General features: G+C 40.8%; 1 long non-coding RNA gene across 1 annotated transcript in view; it reads left to right on the forward strand.

The window, feature by feature from the left end:
- LOC148529158 (uncharacterized) overlaps positions 1-20,994 on the forward strand; it is a 156,755-nt gene that overhangs the window by 57,286 nt on the left and 78,475 nt on the right. Inside the window, exon 2 of the long non-coding RNA XR_015877842.1 lies at positions 10,361-10,579. This is a non-coding gene — a long non-coding RNA (uncharacterized LOC148529158). The remainder of the gene's footprint in view (positions 1-10,360; positions 10,580-20,994) is intronic.

Raw genomic sequence — 20,994 nt, forward strand, 5'->3', positions numbered from 1 at the left:
ATTGGTACAAAAAAGAAGAAACTGGAATCCTTTAACAGCGCTACACCTAATAGGAGAGCTGCTCACTGTCAGATTTTTAGTCTACCCTTGACTAATGAAACTTTGAGAACATTTTTTTCAAAAACTGACACAGGCCCTACCTTTTTACCAAATGGTCACTTGCTCTCAGGGTCTTAATGATGGTGAAAACAGAGTGTGGTAGTGATGATACCTATGTAATTATGTCTGGTACACTAAATAACAACCTTATGGAGTGTACACTATTTATTGACATAAACATATAAGTATAAAACACAAAAACATGACACACATGTAAAAATTACGCATATAACACATAAAAGTTCAGCTCGGTGACTCTGATGTCAGGTGGCCGCATTATCAGAATTCAGAAGATAATGGGCAAGATGTTAATTCTGCAGAGGTGGTCTGGCGTGCCAGAACGAATGTAAGCCGGGGCGCCCGTGTTAGCCGCTCGGGGGGGGGGGGGGGTTAGGTTTAGGTCACTTAGTGGGGTTAGCATTAGGTTTTTTGGGAGAGGTTAGGGTTAGGCACTACTTGGGGGGGTTAGGTTTAGGCACTAAGGGGGGAGACTTTAGGTTTAGGAACTAACGGAGAGTTAGGGTGCGGGGTGGGGAGGCTGCAAGAAGGGAGGGTTAGGGGAGAAGGGGGGAGGGGAAGTATACTTAACCAGCCCCTGTCAAGATACCAACAATCGGGATGCCGCTGTCGGTATTGTGACAGGATCCATCCTGACAGCTGGCAATACATTCCGTGATACAGACATGGGCTGGGGAAGAGGGGTGTGTGATAGACACGGGCTGGGAAAAAGGGGGAGGTGTGACAGACACAGGGGCTGGGGAAGAGGGGTGTGACTGTCTAGGAGAGGGGATAGTGGGCCCCAAAAACATGGGTGTACCGGGCCCCAAGATTTCTGTTGCTGGCCCTGTACCCTGTACATAGCAACTCACTTTTAGATTTCTCAGCATCCGTGGCCACCTATCTCTATTTCTGTGCAGATTTGGTCTTTCTCTGCTTTTGTTTCTTTTTCTTACTCTGCTCTTTCAGCCTCAGCAACACTGACAGGAATCAGGCGTCCCCATATGTCAACTTATTCTCCTCTGAGCTCTGACTGACTCTTAATGGTTAGTAGCTTATAGTTTTCACAGATTGCTTGTGCTGATCGGCTCTCCTGCCATGAGACTGCTAACTGTTATGCTGGGTACACACTACACGATATGTCGTCCAGTCCCATGGATCTGAGCGACATATCCAGTACATCGTCTAGTGTGTACTCATGATAAGCGTTGGCGATAATGCCCATCAGCCCTACTGCAGGGGCGACGAGGGATGTCATTGTCATGCTGCATAACACAATCCAATACCCCCTCCCCCCCTGTCGTAGCTGGCATCGGCAAGTGTGTATGCGCTTACCACATGCTGGGTCCCGCCGACGGTCGATGTTGCGCTGGGTACACATAGTCTAATGTGGGTCTTGACTGCCATGGCAACCTCTGCCTCACTTCCCAGATGGATTGTGAGGCTTGAAGTTCCTTGCAGCTGCTCTGCTGTTGTGAACAAGAGGCGAAGGTAAACACCAGCATTTTCGTTTAGTATCACTGTGATATAAATGAAAAAACCTATGGTAATTATTAATACTTAGCTCTCCAGCGAGTTCCAGCGAAGTCCTCCTCATCGGCGAGGTCCTCCGCTCACCTGCTGGCAGCCTAACGCTGCCAGCGACTGGCTCCTGTGTAATGCGCATGTGCGATAGTACCTGGAGGGCCTTGGTCCCCATTGCCATCTTAGATTAGATTACCGCTGTTTGTTAAATACAGAAAGGATGACATAACCCCTTTAGCGAGCGCTAAATAGTGGAGCAGCCCACATTGATCCTGAGCCTCCACCAGGTATATTCCATTAGCATCTTGCGTAAAAACATTCCAGCTGGGGGAGATTTATCAAAGTTTGGAGAACGAAAGTGTAGAGAGAGAAATTACTAACCAATCGGCTTCTGTCATTTTGCAGGCTGTTTGGAGAAAGACAGGAGCTGATTGGTTGGTTGGTAATTTATCTCTCTACACTTTGGGCGGGATGTATTAAACGTGAAAAACCCGTAAAACCCCTAAAAATGCAGTTTTCGGGGGGTTTACCGCTTTCCGCAAATGTACTAAGCACCGGAATGTGATGCCTATGGGCTTCTTTTCGGGATGCTCCACATTGGGAGGGATCCAATCGGAGATCTGCTACAAAATTGTACAAGTGTGGAGGCATACATTGAGTGTTGAATATGCGTCCAGTTCTCCAGTAGGATTGTGTTAACAGTCTGGTCTAGAGTTGGAACCCAGGAGGATTGGATAAGCGTGTACCCAACTTAAGTCATAGAGCATCATTTCAGAAGAATGATTTGCTTTATCCATTAATTTTTAGTTAAAAAATGCAGAAAAAAATAAGGGAGGTGTCTGAAGGAGTAAGGGTGACAGGCCAAAATTTGTTGTATAGTTCCACAGGTGTATCTAGGGGTCCAAGCGGTCCTGGCAAATTAATGGACTGGCGCCCCCCATATTTTGTGAATAATTACACTCTGTACTTATGTCTCCCCAGCCCCCATGTTTCATCAGCCAGCACCCTTCTGTCTCCCCAGCCAGCACCCTTCTGTCTCCCCAGCCAGGTCCCCTTCTATCTCTCCTGCTCCAGCCCCCCTTCTATCTCTCCAGCGCCTGGCCCTCTGCAGTCCACAGATATCTATCATATCTTTTATCTTCTGGCTGCGGCGTCTGGTCGGCTCCTCAGTGCAGCGATGTGGTGTGCGTGACTTCATGAAGTCACGCTCGATTTGTTTAAAAAAAAAAAAAAAACTTTATGCATTCCTTGAACCAGGCAGCCGCCAGCAAGTAGCTGCCTGGCCCTGGTCATCTGTGAGCCAGGGGCGTACCTGGGAATCCATTCCTGGCAGTCCCATCTTAATTGTACCTCCTGGCTACGGGTGGCATCAACAGAAAGCGCCCTTCCTTCCTCGACCGAGGCCCCTGGCGATTACCATCCTGGACAGCAGGTAGACACGCAGTGCTCTTCAAGTCCTACATCAGATACCCCACTCATCAGGCTTTTTGAGGTAATTATAGAGGCTTTCCAGCAGTCCACATTAATTATAAGTACATAAACGGACTCCAGCCACAGTTCCAATGTTGGGAAAGGGGAAGGGACTTAACATAATATTAACTACATGGATCCCCCCTTTAATCATTAAAAGCTATAGCATTATACATAAGCATTTAATTTAATAGCGGCAGACAAATAACAATACAAAACTATTTAGTAAATTACTGTTTATCATAATGTAGCTTTGGAGGGCGCATGCTGTTTCTTTTTGACAATACAAATTAATGGGTGGTATGAAGGCTTATGTGGGCTTTAGTTACTAACAAAATGTGACAGTGCAATAACTGTTTAACAAATGTGACAGTGAAAGCAAATGTCTTGCTGTAGTCTACTCTAGCATAATCACTAGTAACAAAGTGGCATATTTTGTGCTTAAGTGTGAATTGGTTATAAAAAAAAATAAAAATAACATTGCAATGAAAAAAATATACTATTCATAGCTGTGTGAATCTCTAAGCACATCATGTTTGTAATAGGACCACGTCATCTTAAGTTTTGACTTGAGGCAAACCAATACTTGTGTTTTGGTTGTTGAACCTATGTTTTTGTGTGAGTGAAGTGGGACAGCCCCTCTACCTCACATCTGTATTGCTAACACATAAAGTTGTCAGTAGGGGATTTCTATTAAACCATTTTCAAAGTGAAACTTGTTTTTTGTCTGTGTTTTATTTTTAATTACGCTTGTATAGGTCATAAGAATAGCCAAGTTTAGTAATATTACCACCTTTCTGCTTTGACTGTATTTAAATACTGCATAACAGTACAAAGCATTAACCCTTTTCATTGTGTCCTTTAGTAGACAGTGATACTGCAGGTATTTAGTGAATACTATTGCAAGTTTAAGCTAATACTATCTCATTTAAGTTATGTTTCTAGACCTGCTAAACTGATTTTCTCACAGCATGGTCTCCACAAAATTAAAGTGTTAAAGTGTATAGGGCATAAATATTTATATATATGCATGCATAGCACACATAGGGCTATATTTACTAAATTAGAGTTTTTTTTAGAAGTGGAGATGTTACCCATAGCAACCAATTAGATTCTAGCTATTATCTTCTAGAAGGTGCTAGTTAAATGTTAAGTACAATCTGATTGGTTGCTATGGGCAACATCTCCATTTCTGAAAACTCTCACTTTGGTAAATACAGTATACCCCTTATGGTGCATACACACGATCAGATTTTTTCTTCAGATATGGACGATAACGATTTAAAAATCGTTCAGTCGTTCATATCTGATGGAAAATCGTTCATATCTGACATGCCTGAACGATGGACGATCAACGATGCGCGTTCCCGTTTGTCAGATAACGATATCTGACATCTGATGGGTTTGCAGTCAGACTTGGACGATTCCATTCATTTTAATGCAGTCAAAAATCGTTCAATCGTTCAAATCGTTCAAATCGTTTAATCGTTCAGTCGTTCATCTGACAAATCTGACAAGTCTGACAAATCTGACCGTGTGTACGCTCCATTAGTGTGCCGGAAAAACATATACTTTAATTTGGTACATAAAACACAATAGTCCTTCATAAACAAGTCAGCGCCAACAAATCCACTCCTTCCCAAAGAATTGCTCTCTGTTTGACATAGCTTAAGCATGTAGTTCCATACACCAGCCAGATAACATCACTATGTACTGTAGTCCATATACTGCCATTTTATCTTCAAGATGCTAAAATTAGTTCTTGCTACTAAAATTTGCCTAAAGTTATGTGGGAAATACAACTTTAAAGCTGGGTACACACCAGACGATGTTGTTCCGACGGATCGGAACGACAAATCCTTGAAATTGTGTAGTGGGTACCCACTATGTCTACCGATGCACGCTCCTGTGGGGTCGTCAGCCGCATCGACAAGTCGGCCCTACATGCAGCTCAACCTGACGATGCGACTGAAGACCCCATGCAGCAGGATGCGGCAAGGGCCAACATATCGGGCGGTCAGGCAACCGGATCGTCTAACGTGTACCAGCCGTGCGATATGTCAGCCCGTTAGCAGTGGGGTCCATCGGATCGTTGGGTACACTTGTCGTTTAATTTTGAAACAAATGTAACTAAACACATTTTCAAAAGGAATGCTATAGAACGATCTTTTTGCACTTCACACGACTATATCCACCTATCCAGCTCCCACTTTTCACACCTCTCCATTATTTTCCTTGAGAAATTTAGTTCACTTAGAAATGTGAAAGAAAAATGGAAGAAAGTATGTAAACTTTCCATAAAGCCAATTCAGTGCTGCTCTATATATTAATGACCGATTTGACTGTAAATAGCTGATGGTGAATAGGAAAAAGTAAGTACTGAGAAGTTGTCCCAATATTTGCAGGAATATGCACCTTGACGATAAGTGCAGGTCAGTGAAAATTGTATATATTGTACACAGAGCAGAATAAGGTGACTCGGGACCTGAGATGGATGCAAACATGATATGTTGCAGTTGGCCGATGTTTTAAATACTGCGTATGCATTGGAGTCGCACGGTGCATGCATCCCAATGGATTACCATTGTCGCTCACAGAGAGGATTTACACACAGAGTGACTGATAGGCAGGGACCGTTTCTGTGAGGTAATAGGGGGTGGTTAGAGAAAGGCGTGTCACGACCGTTTTGAAGGCATGTCGCAGCTTGTGGCTGCCTCCTCGTACGCAGATTCGCTGGCTCTGGCATAGTGGTTCCGATGGCCATTCTGAGTAACCTAAAGCTGGCCACACATCTAAAGATTATCTGTCCAACCAGCCAACTAGTTGATTGGTTGGAATGAAAATCTGGTAAGGAATGGGAGTAACTGATGATCAGCAATTTGCTCCTAAATGCCAGAAAACAGATGAAAATGGTCGTTAGAGAAGCTTGTTAAATGTTAGATCAAATTTGTTCAAACAACAGTTTTTGTCCATTTTCCGGCGTTTGGGAGTAAATTGCTGATTGTCATTTGCTTTCATACCTTACCAGATTTTCATTCCAACCAATCAACTAGTTGGATGGTTGGATGAAAGGTGGTCTAGTGTGTGGCCAGCTTTAGAGTTTCTCAGAAGCTTTATACTCTTAAGTTTGATACTATTAAGTATATAGTTCGTTTTTAAAGAATTGTTGAATTAGAAAATATTAAGACAAGTTAATTCTTTCATGCATTAGAGAATTTTGAATAGAATTATTCATTAGAGAATTTTACATAGGATTGGCCTTTCCTATCAAATGACCATATATACCCATTATTAGTGTATTTATAAGTAAATAGACTGGAGAAACATGTAGAAGAATATTTGGGTTTTTGGCCATATTTGATAATTAGTAATTGGATATAGGGGGAATTCAATTAGACCCAATAAATTTCCAGGCAAATAAAACAGGATTTTTATTATACACACTGGACCCATGATAGGTCACGGATCCTATGTGTTAACGCCAGAGCTTGCATGACGACTGATAGTTATCGGGGATTTTTTTTCGGAGCCTGCTGAGCTTTTGAAAAGAAATGCCCGATAAGCAGCTGTCAGCAGCCCAGCACACTGCTGTATCCTGGGCTGCAGCGGGACCAGAGAGACTACTGCCACTGAGCATCATCATGCTCCTCTGCTCTGCCTGTGCGAGGGTGGGAGGGCGCAATCGCACTGATCGTGCCCCCCGGGACACTCACAGCGTCCCGCTCCTCAGCGCTGCGGGGCTGCAGAAAATAGTATTTTCCTTTTCCCTAAAGGGGGCTTGGCCATGCCTCCCACGATTAGGCCACGCCCCAAACAAGAGCTGGCTGAATTAACACGGGGGATCAATTAGCGGTATAAAGTACCGTGGCTAATTGCATTCCCCCCATCTTAATATATAATTTTGTCACCAATGCACATATCTGCCATATTAACAATTTTAAAAGCGGTAAATATTTTTTCTTGGGGACAGTATTAGACATCTACTGTAAAATGTTATGCAATATTTTTTTTTTTTTTTTAGTGTACAGGCTATTCTCCTCATATTTTTCTTTTTTTGACATTGATTTTTGCTGAAAAATGTATTGCACCTGTCAAATTTCTTTCAATCGCATGGCTGTAGTATTCAGAACTTTGCAGCGATAGCCGCTTTAATTTTTGCAGCAAAGATTTCATGCCAGTTGAATATGCCCCTAAAAAATTTTACATTTAGTTGTGTAATATTTAATCTTATTGCTATAGTTACATTATATGTGTTTTCATTTTTATTACAGCAACATATGTGAGCATAAGCCACAGGCATGTTTTTATTCATTACCGTGTTAGGGTGTTTTAGAATGCAATATGAAATATTACGCTTATTTAGTATCTTTTGCGTAATGAGACCATTTAATATGAAACGTTTTACTGTCGTCCAAATTGGTGGAATTCTGAGTGACCTGTCCTGTGGAAACCAGGATGCCTAAGAACCAATATACTGGCTTATTCAGTCCAGTCTGTCAGCTCATTAAGCAGATGTACTGTGGCATTATGTGTTATTTGCCCCTCGATTCTCTGGGAAGGCACTCAGTAGGTTTGACTTGTAAATTAATTAAGTAATATTTTTTTTTTATTTATATAGCACACATATTCTGCAGCACTTTACAGAGAATAATTGGCCACTCACATCAGATCCAAATGGATACCGCAGGTATTCGGAGTCCGTGTGCCCGCGGTAATCCATCATTGGTCGCAATGTCCGCGTAATTTTTTGTGGGCAAAACCTCGCGGCCAATTGAATATGCCACTATACGTTTGTTCTGTAGTGTAGTAGTATTTTATATTATTCTGGTTCATTGACTTGGATTAATATATTGGGGATGTAGTCAGCATCCTGACGTACGGGATGGCAACGATCGAAATACCGGTGCTGGAATCCCGACAGTGTCGGGATCCCGGTACCAGAATCCTGACCGCTGACGTCCCGAGGGTAAGTATCAGTGGCTAGGGGAGGGTTAGACACTAGATGGAGGGTTAGGGTTAGGCACAAAGGGGGGAACGTTAGGTTTAGGGTTTTGGAGGGGGATGTAAGGTTTAGGCACTAGGGGGAGAGGTTAGGGTTAGGCACCAAAACGGGAGGGGTAGGGAGAGGGGGAGGGTTAGCATACCGACCAACAAGTGTCGGTATGTTAACCCTGTCGGGGGTTGGGATTCTGACCGCCGGGATCCCGACTGCCGGCAGCCCATACCCAACATATATTGTTATGGTATAACATACCTTAGACAGTCCGACATCTCTGTCCTACACATTTGTCTAAAGCTGGATACACACCTAGACGATGTCGGCTCGATATGTCGTATCCGGCCGAATTGGATCGACATCTTGGCCGCATCGCTCAGTGTGTACGGCCAATATGCGCTCTCCCGCGGTCGCATGCGGTATCATCTGGTCGGGTGTGTTGCACGTCCAGTCAGACTATATCGCATGCGGCCCCGTTGCAGGTAATGAAGGACGAAACGAGGGATCATTCCGTCCTTCATTACCTCGCTTTAATGTGTTCCCGAGGTATGATATATCGGCCCGATATATCGTACTGGTACACAACGCTCAGTGTGTACTCGGCATTAGGGTCTGTCTAGTCAAAACATTGACCAGCTTTGAAAATGTGTTGCCTGTCTGAACTGTGAACTGTCTGTGTTGGCCTGTGCTCTCTGTCTTATTACACGCTCTGTAGTGTAGAGGATGAGTAGATGACTGTGACAAGAAAAGAGGACAGAACATTCCCAACCTGTGTTTCTGTTTTCAGATCAACATATTGGTTGCTTTCCAAGACTCTTTTGGAAATATACCAACTTTCCATGCCATCACAGAACAACAGTATAATTTTAGCATCCTTCTAATTTTAAAGGGTACGTACTTATTCAAATATAGATAAAGATAATGGATTTAGAGTTTAGTGTGATGTATTTGTACCTGTTTATTATAGTCAGAGCTGAGTTGCAGTAATATCCAGAATAGACTGCACTCTTCTCTGTAATGTGGAAAGCTTCTGTGCAGCTACAAAGGAGGACGGATCACCAGCTGTATTATATTACACTCTGACCGTTTGGATATTGAAGGAGACATTGTTAGTTCCTAATAAGTTTGGCTTACTTTGTGTGAACACATAATATTGAGGGCACTGTGCCTGTTCCCAGAAGACTAGTATAGATTTATGGTGCACACTTATGTAGTCTCCTATATCCAGTAAGCACCGTCAGGAGAAGACTATTCTGGTTCAGAATTATCATGATATTTAGAATTTTTGTGGTTAAATATTTAGTATTGCTAAGATTGTACTCTTTAGAAATCTCACATAATGGTATAATTGTTAGTTTATGCATTCTGCATTATATGAAGCTTGCAGATTTTCCTGGTTCAATTTTAACATCAATAAATAGTTTTAAAATATTTGTACTGTGTTGCAGACTTCTGGGATATTTTAGTATATAATACTTATGTATTTATGATTGATTTTAAATAAATCAATTTCCACCACCTCCTGAGCAGGTGAAAAGTTGGGAGAAATCCCTATTTCAAAGTAAAAATGTCAGGACTTGGTTCAGAGCCACTGTGACACTTAATGACTAATTAGGCAAAAATAACTTTTTAATTAGCTTAAATTGTCCAATAATGACATGTCATTTTTGGGGTGATAAAGTGCAAAGTGCAGGAAAATGGGTTAATGATGTGGGACAGGTATATGTATGAATGGAACGTGTTTTTAAGATTGCAAGTGGGTGTTAGACGCGTATTTTGAAGGTTTTTTTAAAAGTGTATTTAAATGACACATATATATACTTATACTGTAGGTATTTTTATGCACCCCCAATTTAAAAAGAATATTTATTTTGCAAAAGCAAACGCTATGAGCAAAATTTGCATGCGAGCGGTGTGAAAAATTTTCGCATCATCATGGCTCATTTAATTCCCCCCTTAAACTGTAAGAGAGAAAAAAATGTCTACTCAAATTGTGAAGCATTACAGTAGCACAACAGTAGTATTCAGGCCAGTGTGCCTTGGAGGTATGTGGAAGAAGAGCTAAATGGGGCTGGGGGTTTCAAGTATTCGCATACACCTTACTTGCTACAGAGTGGGAGGAGCCTATGGGTCACATAGCAAGCTGCTTCACAGCAACATTGATCAACTCACTTTTTTAATGGTGAGCAGTGTCACCAGCAGGTCGTGGATATTCTCCAGATTCATTTCACTATGTCTTTGGAATGGTAATAAATTATTTTTTACTATTTGCAGGCATCACGACATACGGTACCTCTTCAATGGACCGGTCTTCCCTCTCTAATGCATGTAGGACACTAGATTGTGGATTGCATCAAGCAATGGAGAACGGATTGTGGACATCCTCTTTATTCCATGACAACAACACATGGAGTTTTAGAAAAAAAGAATACTCACTTAATAGTTATCTTCAGAGGAGAATATCATATAAATAGTAGTGAGCAACATTACCAGGTATGGCTATATTGTTCATAATTATTATTTGCCAGTACTTGAAATGATATACTCTGTATATTATGTAATATGCATCAAAATAGCTGGTCATGTGATTGAATCAAGGCAATTGTTATATTTCATTGCATTTTTAATTTTGTGTGATGAATGAAAGGAATACAGTGATTATTATACACTTTACAATTTCTTGTGGGAAATAAAATATTGAACTTGCAATTTATTTCAATGTAAACATATGTATTGCTTCCCCTTCACCTCCAGTGTTTTGTTTAGATTGCTATTAGTTGAGTTATGGCTAATGCACACACTTGCCTTAATTGTAACCTATTCCTCTCTGGTATAGTGGAGTAAACAGCTGTGAGATGGAGCATGTCACATCATTAAGTAATAACTGGGATAGTGTACACTGTCAGGCTTGTCTGAACAACAGGACTGTAAAGATCTTGCACACCACAATGATGTTTGGGCACCTGCCTGCTGTTGTCAAAACCTCCACTGCCATACCTGTTCTGATTTGTGGTTACACATGCACAAGCCTTCATTACCAGAATCTAAAAAGTGCCTATAAATTTAATGTTCGTTTTTGGGGCTAAAGATCCGAAAAGCGTAGCCTGGTACATCATAGAATTTTACAGTCCCCACTGAAACCTGTGATGTCTGCTACAATACAATCTTAATACATTCAGGTAATAATGTATGTTAACATTTTCAGAAAACTACTATTTTCAGAGGATTTTCTGCAAAAGATGCTTAATTCATATGCCCCAATATTTTATACAACCCAAAGCATAAATGTCCAGCAGTACCCAAAAGCAGGCATGCTGTGTGTCTTACACCTACAATGCCAAATGTCCTTTATATCCAATGTCAATCTTCTATCAACACAGCTATTTGTATTCAGCATGCCCTGTGTCCTAGCTTCACATTCGTACATAGATAATTTGCATTGTTTTCAAGTTGTTTATATCCTGCAGGTATCTGGTTGCAACAGGTTGTTAGGGCAGCCTGACGTTGTAAACACTGCACAGATCATGGTTTTTAGGTTGTCTAGTTTCCTTTCCAGCAAGTTTTATTTTAAAATAACTAGCCCAATTATTTTCCCAATGGAGCACCAAGGAACAAACAAAGCAGATATATAATCCTCTCTGCTGTTACTGTCCTCCCTAATCCAAACCATATATGCTACAGAGTGCCTGGTGGTGGAGAGTAGACTGATTTCATTCCCTTTAGAAAAAAGAAAAATAGATGTGCTTGTAATTTGTGTTTTTATAATATTTTTTATTCTTTGGGCTATTATTGAAATAGATTTTGGCTTGTTTTAAACCAGCCTTGGCTATTTGCTGATTACAAATACAGCAGTCATCAGAAACATCAACAGAATACAGTACCCGTATGTATGGGGGTGTGGAATATTTTCATTTGTTATGTCGACACTGATGAAAGGTCGACACTGATTAGTATGTCGCTAAAACGTCCCTGGTGGTCTAGTGGTGACTTACCTGGTACGGCGAATCTGGTGCCTCCAGCTATCAAATGATGACGACTTTGGCGGATCCAGCGGCATTTCCAGCAGTGAGTAAGGGCCTCATTTACAATCGAAACGAAATACCAGCGGCAATTTTCGTTTAGTATCACTGTGGTACAAACGAAAATTTAACTGGCATTTAGTAATACTTACCCCTCCGGTGAGGTCTGGCGAAGTCTAGGTCCTTGGCGAGGTCCTCTGCTGGGCTGCTGGCAGCCTAACGCTGCCAGCGATGGGGCTCCAGTGTTATGCGCATGTGCGACGGTCCGTCTGTTTATGTGCATGACACGGAGACCCGGCAGTGCCTGGAAGGCTTCGCTGAAGCTGGAAAGGCACCGCTGGGTCTCCATTGCGGCAATGGGGTCCGCATCGCTCTCGCCATCTAAAAGATGGCGAGAGCGATGCTGTAAAAACAGAGGTAATCTAAGATTACCGCTATTTACTAAATACAGAAAGATGGTATAACCTCTTTAGCGAGCGCTAAAGGGGTTATATTTCGTTAGTAAATGGAGCCCCCATATCCCTAACCCCTAACTCTCCCCCTAATGCCTAACCTCCCCCCTGTAGCCTATCCCTCCCCCTCCAGTCCGTGCAGAATGTCAACATTTTACATGTTGAAATTGTGTATATGTTAACATTCTGTACATGTCGACATATTCAATGTCCACATTTTAACAATGTCAACATAACTGTCTACATTGTGTTGACATTATGACTACATCTCCTATGTATAATCAGAACTAATAATTGCACATTTACAACAGTAGACATTTTAATATTTAATTATATTTATATTAGCACATCATTTAGTAAAATAGTTATTTTATTTTGAGATATCTGATCTTATGCCGCTAAGGCTTTTCTTAGTGGATGAGGTATAAAAGCTGAACATAAAGAACAGGAAAGCAGTAGGAAGCATGTTGGCTTGTGGTGATGTTTGGCAGCAGCATAAAACTTGTTGGGAAATGCAAGATATTTTTAAATTACAACTAATTCCAAATTATGGAACACACATGAAATCACTTAAACTATGACGTGCTGATTCTTCTCAAAGTGAGATACAATATACACTGTATGAGTACAGATTTCTTTGCTCGCATTCTTTCGCTTCTGTTTGATGGTGGAACAGCTAAGAGCCATATTCATGGTAATAGCGTACGGAAGGTTTATCACTATAAAAGGTTTCTTTGGTGGATTTTTCATTCTCCCCCCACCCTCCCAGCTATTCACATATAGTTAATACACTTTTATGGGGGTAATTGAATTTGACAGGACGTGCCAGCGACCATTGCCGTGATGCTCCTTACATCTGCCTGTCGATACAATACTAGTTTTACAGACCATTTCTGTAGAGAAAACTTAGCGTTGTTGCTGGCTGCTATGTGCTGTTCCCAAAAGTACATTGCAGCCATCAGCAGGGCCGTAACTAGGGTAGTGCGACCAGTGCCACAGGGCACTGCAGGGCAGGGGGCTCTGTTTGCACCTGTCAATTTTCCTGTTTATTATAATTCCTTCTTGTAGCTTCCTCCTCTTTTATCCCCAGCATCTCCTGGCTGCCCCAGGAGTACCCCTATCTCTTCCCTGGCCCTTCCCCATGAAGCTTAAGGCCCTTTCTCAGGTGCACTATCTTACGTCCCTATTTAAAAATGGAAGGGGGGGGGGCGGCGCCCAATGCTCTCTCTGGCACAGGGCAAAAAAACATCTAGTTACAGCTCTGGCCATCACGTGTAACGAAGTCACAGTTAACATTTTTCAGAAAATCTATTGCCAAATTGTATTTGTTTACACACATTCTTTGTAAACCTGATTAAAGATTCATTGTTTTTAAAGACTTATTATATTCATAACTAAAAATTCAATTTTGGGTGGATTTCCTTGATCTCTGCTAACGGCAATGTTTTGTTGATAGGCAATACATTGCCTTGTCTCAGCAGGACTGAAGAGGTCATCGCCGGACTGTGACCGATGTAAGTAATATTCTAGATTAATGTAGAAACATCAAAATACTTAATACCGGCACTGAGCTACATATACTAGTATTGCTTAACAAATGGCTCTGCTGTGGTTTTAATAATGGAAATACCATACTACAAACAAAAAAAAGACAAAAGCTTTGCTGAGCAGATAATTAATTAATAATCTACATATAAATGGTTAAAAAAATATTGTTTTTGTTGGGGTATATTTAGACCGTAGACAACAAATGAGTCGGCTATAATAAAATAACATTTTATAAATAATAATAGTCATCAAATTGCCTTGATGGCAAAAAAAAAATGTTGTAAAATTTGTCAGCTATATTCACATAGAAGTCTACCTTTGTAATTTTTAGGGGAACATGCCCTGTTAATGAAATGTTCAAAGGTTCCAATACAGATGCGTCCTCATACACCATTGCAGCAGACTCTGATAGCAACTCGTGTCTTATTTGGACGAAAATGTGTCCTAGTCGCAATACAATGCGAATAGGACGCACCATGAGACTATGTATATCTATGTGCGACTGAGTCTGAATCTGTATACGAAGCGTTACGCTGCAGTGGCCGCTGCTTTTTCTTTATGTAGCACCCCTTCTTTTACATTTCTTTTCAATATTTCATTTACAGCTGTTCCTCTTAATTTACAGCTGTAGGAATAATTGTCTAAATGTTTAGAACATGGCAGAATTTAACTTTAAGAATAAAAAATACACTGAAAGAAAATATAAATATATATATTAAAAATTAATATGTACATATATATATATATATATATATATATATATACACACACACACACAGAAACACAACATGTATGGATTCGCAAAAAACAACTTGCAATGTATATTACAATGCTAGTTGTACTCATCATAAGCTCACTTAGAACGGAAGTGATAATACCAACACTTTTCTAGTCTGTAAAAAATATAACTGATGCATAGTTTGTGTGTGTGTATATATAATATAATCTACATACACAGGTTTGCATTTGAATACAATACTTAGCTTTGCTAAAAATATATTTGCAAGCTATTAAAACTACTAAATTTATATATAGACCAAGAGAGAGAGAGATGTAAATGTAAAAGCGATTTGATGATTTTATGTTTTATTGTTGAAGTGATTTAATATTAAATTGTTATTTTATTATAGCTGATTTATCTGGTGTCTACTATCCTATTAATATGCCAGACTAAAACAATATTTGCATAGAGTTTATTTGTAGATTATTAATTAATTGTTGATCTGCTCAACACAGGTTTTCTTCCTTTTTGCAGTTTTAAAAAGTCTTTTTTTTGTTTTGTTATTGAACTCCACCCAAAACTGAATTTTTAGATGTGAGTAGAGTGATCCTCCCCACTTTTATAAACCTTTGAGTACTCGTTATCATGATGGCCAATTTTTCAAATCAGCTGCATAAAAAACACCACATTTTATCATCAGGCACCACTGTGGGAGCATATATTAACTGGGGCACATTATTAACTGAGGCATTACTGTGGGGGCATATCATTATCTACAGGGCCACTGTGAGGCATTGTAATATTTTGCTTATATAGACTGGGAAGAGCCCTCCAAAAATTCCTCCACAGGCTGCTAGTAGACCTGGTCAGTTCTGATAGTTCTGCTCCTGAGCGGAGGTACATAGTAAGTTTTTTATTTTTATCAGTAATCCCATTGTTAGACCCTGCAAACAGCCTATTTTAGCAACCTTACACCACAAATTGGTAATCGCATAGAACAATAGTTTACAACAGGTATAATATCACAAGTTCTGTCATGGTATGAAAACTTTTACATATATCATTGCAACTGTTATTATTAGTGGTTATATACATTATATGTTAATTTTTATTTTATATTGAGGAGCTTCTTCGTATCGTTATCTCCAGGAACATACATAAAAATGCACCCTTTCACCTCTCAGCCTTTTCTCCTTATGTTTTATGGGGTTACCACTTTATTAAGCTTGCTAAACCCTTCCCAATTATAAGGGGTACCCTTTCTGAGACTGCCGCCATTTGTTCTATTTGTCGGAGCCTCTGGACTCCCTCCGGATGCTTAACCTGTTAACCTTTCTCCTTAGCATGGATAATCTGACACTGCAGCTCTAAGGTTTTCAATTATTGCTGCTGTATCTACACTCTGTTGCTGCAAAGACACCTGGGCAGCCCCAAACATGATCATCAGCGGTCTCAGAGATCAGGGAGGGTGTTCGGCGTATATGTCCGACATTCATTATGAAGACATGTTCCACAATACTCATGTTGACACTGATGTCATGCATATTTGCCGACATTTGACTTCTCCTTCCCGGGAGAAGCCCGGGGAGGAGAAGCAGGTGGGAGATATTGTGGGCGGGGCCGGACAGATTGCATCATTAAGTACTGCCCCCTCATGGCAATTTGCTGCAAACGCTACATATATAAATAAGGGGGCGGGGCCAAATGACGCAATTCTCATAGAATCGGGTCATTAGGTCACAGCCCCTACCCGCCTGTCCGCAAGAAAATTATTTTTATTCTGCCCACTTCACTAGGAAGTGGGCAGAAGGTAGGAGAAGTGCCTACCCTTCCTTAGGCATGTATGATGTTGTGTCGACATTGAGTGTCAACATACTGGTTCTTTGGTCATTCCCTAATATTGGCTCTAACAACAACTCTAACGCTAACCTGAATGGAAATGTCGACGTTAAAACATTTTGAAGGCATCAATGTTGACATTTTAACGATGTCGACATCATCACTGTCGATCTTCTGCTGAATGTCGATGTGTTAAAAGTTACAGTGACTCCCACTCCCATACACTCCCACCTACATACTTTTATTTTGAATGAAGGGGATTTTGTTAACACCTTAAATAAAATGGAAACTTCCAGTGTCATCAGGTCTGGCATGTGGTTTCCGCATACTACCAGCCAAGAAATACAAAGCACCAGAGCGTACCAACAAGCAACTGAATTTAATGCAGCCCACTCACTGCAGTCAACATTATACCCAGGGTTGCAGTTGTAGCCTAGAGGTGTGGTGCTTTTGTTAGCATACCAAGGCGGATATGCAAATCGTAATGCATGCATTTATAAATGTTGCATGCTGCATAGTTTTCATGCTTCTGCAGTATTTTAACAGTAGTACAATATAAATATATATATAATATACCAAGCAAAACCGGCAGCACTCAGGGATTTCAAGAAAGACGGCTAACGATTGATATTCAGTCAAGTCGACGTTTCAATACATAGGTATTTTCATCAGGACACAACAAAATATAAAAGACACTCACCTTAAATAGTGCTCCCCATCACCAACTGTTCCATGTGCTTCCTGTCCGCTTCCGACCAGAGACACGCTGGAAGGCACATAGTGATGACATCACCACAGTGCACCCGTCACCAAGACAACGAATATACCCAATAAATACACATGCAATACGCAACACCAAATGCACACCATGGTTTAACGGGAAGCAATCGGGAAGCCGACTGCCTAAATACCGTCAGCCGGCTTCCCGACTGTCATATCCCGGCAAGGGTGAAATGCCGGGCGTCTAGATGTAGACGCCTGCATTTCCCCGACGCCGGGAGACCGGCGCCCGGCATCCCGATCGTAGTGATGCCGGGCGCCGTGAGCGGACAGCCGCGGGGGGTGAGGGTTTAGGGCTCCCGGGGGGGACTTAGGGTTGGGCACCCCCCCGGGAGGGTTAAGGTTAGGCTAGGGGGAGGGAGGGTTAGGGTTAGGCACCCCCGGGGGGACTTATTGGTTAGCACCCCCCCGGGGGACTTAGGTTTAGGCAACGGGGAAGGGGGTGGTTAGGGTTAGGCACTTAGAGGGGGGATTAGGGTTAGGCACTTGGGGGGGAAGTTAGGGTTAGGCACCCCTAAGGAGGGTTAGGGGGGGTTAGGTTAGTAGATACTCACCTATCCACGATCGGGATTTCCAGCGCTGTCGGGCTTCCGCTGCTCGGAACTCTGCTGATGTCGGCCTGCCGCTGACGAGAATCGAACCGCCAAGCGGCCGGCGGTATTTCATACCCTTTCCGGTATAACAGTACCACTTCACAGCATAGTGCATTATATTACATTAACAAAACACGCCAACAGCATCTCGTGGTAAAACACCAACATACAATGAAGCTGTCGTATAAACAAATTTTAGACTGACATACTAATAATATAAAAGCAATTTATAAGAAACATTGAAAGCTATTAGGTTCATTCAAACAGTCAATCTATCCAGCAAAAAAATCCACTTGGCCTCTCTCTGCAAGAGAATTCTAGACCTGTTACCACCTCTAGCCAGTGGCGGAACATGGTCAATAATCACATTCTTTGACCGCTATGTGCCACATGATTATTGACCCATACCTCCCAACATGACCCTCTCCAGGAGGGACACAGTGCTCTGGTCCTGGACTTCCCTGGTAAGAGGCGGGGCAGCAGAGTAGTTCAAAAATCAAATAAGGGAACCACATCAACTGCCACCCCAAATGCTGCCAAACATCACTGGCTGGGACTCACTGGCAGTTGGTGTGACTCCAATATTTGAATTTTGGACTGTACTGCAGCCCCACCTCTGGAGCCTCCACCAATCATAAATTACCAGGGAAGTCCAGGACCAGAGCATTGTGTCCCTCCTGGAGAGGGTCATGTTGGGAGGTATGTTGACCATGTTCCGCCACTGACGAGAGGTGGTAACAGGTCTAGGATTCTCTTGCAGAGAGAGGCCAAGTAGATTTTTTTGCTGGATAGTCTGACTCCTAAGGGTTTGAATGAGACTAATAGCTTTCAATGTTTCTTGTAAATTGCTATTATATTATTAGTATGTCAGTCTAATATTTGTTTATACGACAGATTCATTGTGGTGTTTTACCACGAGATGCTGTTGGTGTGTTTTGTTAATGTAATATAATGCACTATGCTGTGAAGTGGTACTGTTATACCATGGTATATCAATCGTTTGCTGTCTTTCTTGAAATCCCTGAGTGCCGCCGGTTTTGCTTGGTATCTGTGCCACACCGTGCATGTGTTGTGCTTGGAAGGCAACGGGGTAAGAAGCGCTTTATGTTTTAAGTGAGTGCCGGATTCTATCTTGGATCTATCTAATATAAATATATATATATATATATATATATATATATATATATATATATATATATATATATAGGAAAAAAGCAGCGGCACTCACAGGACCTCAAAATGTGTCCAACGTTTCAGTCCAAAAACTTTTATCAAGAACACAAAGTGAGAACAGTAAAAACATACCTTTATAGAGCCCATGTGTTTGTGTACTGAGAAGCGTGTTCGTCTCTCCTTCCGGGCGCCGAGCGACTGACGTCATCGGCATGCGACCCGCGAGAAGACGGAAGCGTCCTGACGTCAGGTGTAGAATGCCGACGTCCTGACGCTGTCACCCGTTTATATAGTCTTCCTCAGGCATTCCACACTTATATATTTTATACTGATATATATATATTATATACTGATATATTTTGTGGATAAAAGCGCTATGTTCAATTCATGTCAAATTTATTTTTAACTGTAAATATCTCAGTTTTTTCTAAATGTAACATAACACTTTCATCCACTTGCCTCTTCAATTGTTATACTTCCCCACCCTCCACCCTTCATCCCCTGTATTTTCATGTCTTTAAATGACAGGTAGGTGATAGATGCCAGTATTGGTTTCTATATATGATGGGAAATCTTTATATAATGTGTACGTTGTCCCTTAGATTTATACTCCAATAGTGAACACCATTGGTCCTTTTGTTCATTGTTCAACAGCGGGAATTGGTTGAACCAGTTTCGTAGGGTCACCATCCAATAACTGGCTGACATTTTTGTTTGTCACCTAAATTTACTGACTTTACCAATAATCTAGAACACATTTAAATGACAGTCCTATTTTGCTGTGTAAATAAAAAATACATTTTCCTTTTACGTTCTGTATCTAAAATAATAAACATATCTAAAAAAATATATCTTATATTTTAGGTAACTTTATAAACTATAATTTTGTTTTTGCCTTAATGTAACAACTGTCTAGTTTTGAAAAATATATGATTGATCTTTTAGTAAATATCCATTTTGTTCTCTGTGTTCTTTAGACTCTGGTGAAATGTAATTATCAATTCATAACACTGGTCAACAACATTTGTTATTGTTTTGTTTCCTAGATTCATTTGTTTTCTGTATTGATTTGCATGTGGTGAGTTCAAAAATAACCATTAAAAATTGATTTACTAAAGTACTAAAAATACCTACTCTATATTTGTATAATATAAATGAAGGTACATGAACCTAAAATGAAACAAATAAAGAGTAGACAAACATATTTTTAATAATATGTTTATTAAAATGAAGTAAAATTGTGAGGGGGAAAAAAAAAATCAAAAATAGTATGTGAGAAAAATATTTATTTTCATAAAAGAAAAGTAATATTTTGCTCACATCTTTCAAAAAATGTCACATTGTCCCACTTGACTCACTGTATACTCTTCTTCTTTGTCTGCCATTTGTATTCCACATCAGGATCATCTCCTGTTACAGCCCAGCAATAATCTGCTAACATTGTAAAGTTCCATTTGCCTTGATATCCCTTCTTCATCGCAGAGGTGTTCTGATGGAATCTGTTGCCATGCTCACAATTTACTGCACCTCAATTGTCCAGGAAAAAGTCCAGATGACCCCTTTTTCCCTCAATCCCAATTCCAAAATTAGTTCCTGGATCCAGAGATTGAAGTTCGGTAATCCCTAAATCCCAGGATTACAAAACAATTTCAGAATTGGAATCCCTGCTCACAAGTTTTTTTATACAGTAGTTATCTGCTGTATTCCCCAAAGAGCTGGTTGTTACAAGTTGTAATGCATCCCAAGCCATTTTCTCTTGACCCCAGGTGATCTGGTCAATGTG

Source organism: Taudactylus pleione, unplaced genomic scaffold (assembly GCF_031769625.1).
Source record: "Taudactylus pleione unplaced genomic scaffold, aTauple2 ptg000086l, whole genome shotgun sequence".
NCBI lineage: Eukaryota > Metazoa > Chordata > Amphibia > Anura > Myobatrachidae > Taudactylus > Taudactylus pleione.